General features: G+C 41.7%; 1 pseudogene; it reads right to left on the bottom strand.

Annotated features, from left to right (window-relative positions):
* Positions 1-1,411: 1,411 nt before the first annotated feature.
* LOC124557469 lies at positions 1,412-1,529 on the bottom strand (annotated as a pseudogene).
* Positions 1,530-1,931: the final 402 nt, after the last annotated feature.

The following is a 1,931-nucleotide window of genomic DNA, read 5'->3' as shown; positions in this document are numbered from 1 at the left end:
GAATAAACGCATACTTGAGTTGGTCCATTACACCTTCAGAATGATGAGATAAACCAGGGAATGCCACAAAAATATTTCCCAGACCATAACGCTCCCTCATGGTTGCAGGATGTTTGCTTTCAGATGTTTCGCGCCGAACACGCCAACGACCATCTGCCCGATGGAGCATAAAACGTGAGTCATGTGAGAAGGCCATCTTTCGCCCTCAGCGTATAACCCTACCACTACTATTATAATTTACCTAAACAGCAGAAAACCCTGTCCCTATGTTGCCACGTACCTTACTAAAATTTAGTTTAGTTTCCAAATAAAGTACACTAGGGAGGATAGTCTTGTTTATAGGAAAAGCTTAACAGTAGAGTTACCTTTTTTACAGGATTTGACTGTGTGTTGTGTGTAATGGATAAATAATTCAGACAGTTCACTTCTTTTACTAAGATCTTACCCAGCGGTTAAATAGAAACGCAGTATGAATAATATTATACTGAAGCTAGGACAACTCAGTTCCAAGTTCATTTAGCGGTTTAAAACATGTACCAATGGTCGCCAGCCAATCCAGGCAATGAAACAGTGAAGTATTGGAAAATCAGAGGTACGAATTTTACCTACTTTCTTGCTACTGTTTAATTTGGTTCTTCAAATAAATATTACTCCACTTAAACAATGTTGGACTACACTCTTACACATTACGGTTTTAAAAGGGGAAAAGCCCAGTAGATAACTTCAAGGAAGCCAAAAAAAATTAGGCCAAGGGGGACCTTTAGAACAGCACTTTCCATAATCAACAGACTTAAATACCAAAATACTTAGATACTAAAGCACACACTTTTTATACCGAACATTTCACTTCAAGAAAACCTCTTTCTTACTGGAATTTACTTTCACAAGCTATTACTCTTTGAACTAATTCTGTGTAGTCATTAACAGATTCTAGTAACTTGGCTTCACTCTGACTGAATTTTACGTAAGCAAACTTTTACTATAACACTTTGCAATATTTAAGAAAACTTTTTTATTATTTACACAAAAACAATTTAAATGGCGTCTCTTTAGATAAACTTGGCACTTCATAAGTCTGTAAAACAGGATACTCGGATTAATCAAACACCGGGAAGGAACTCTGTATAGGTATATGATTAGGATGAAATAACAGTGTAGACCAGTTTCTTTAAAGTTCAAGAATGATTATTACAACACAGATTAAATTAATGGATCAGTCTGTACCAAAGTAAAAATAGTACTCCGTCTTCAGGCGACGAGTGGCCTACCGGGACCATCCGACCGCCGCGTCCTCCTCAGTGGAGGATGCGTATAGGAGGGGCGTGGGGTCAGCACACCGCTCTCCCGGTCGTTATGGTGGTATTCTTGACCGAAGCCGCTACTATTCGGTCGAGAAGTGCACCCCGAAAAATGGCAACAGCGCATGACGGCCTGGATGGTCACCCATCCAAGTGCCGATCACGCCCGACAGCGCTTAACTTCGGTGATCTCACGGGAATCGGTGTATCCACTGCGGCAAGGCCGTTGCCACCAAAGTAAAATTAAAAAAAAAATCTTATTAGGTGGATGTAGACTTGGGTTTGGCAAACAATTATGACGGCTAAACTACCCACAGTAGGGCCTGCAAGTATCTTGCTGTATGGGCTCAATTTCTCTTCATGGCGTCGTTGAGTTTTACATACAGTAGCCCAACAACTCGCAGGTATGCCGTAAGCCGTTTGCAGTCTTCATCCGAGGCAATTTTGTGCAAATTTGCAGGCAAAACTTCTCCTGCTCCACAAAGGTGTTGCCTCAATCACTGCTGCCTACAGACTGTGTGACTTACTTCCCGCACTTGCTCTAGGAAGCGCGCCAGTTCGCCCTTGCCACCTTTTCCACTTCCCAGGCCCACTTTCGTTTCAAACAAAAGCACACCGGCTATTACATAACAC

This window comes from Schistocerca americana, chromosome X, assembly GCF_021461395.2.
Source record: "Schistocerca americana isolate TAMUIC-IGC-003095 chromosome X, iqSchAmer2.1, whole genome shotgun sequence".
NCBI classification, from domain to species: Eukaryota; Metazoa; Arthropoda; class Insecta; order Orthoptera; family Acrididae; genus Schistocerca; species Schistocerca americana.
Note: the sequence above shows the minus strand (reverse complement) of the source record. Positions and strands in the feature narration are given on the sequence as shown.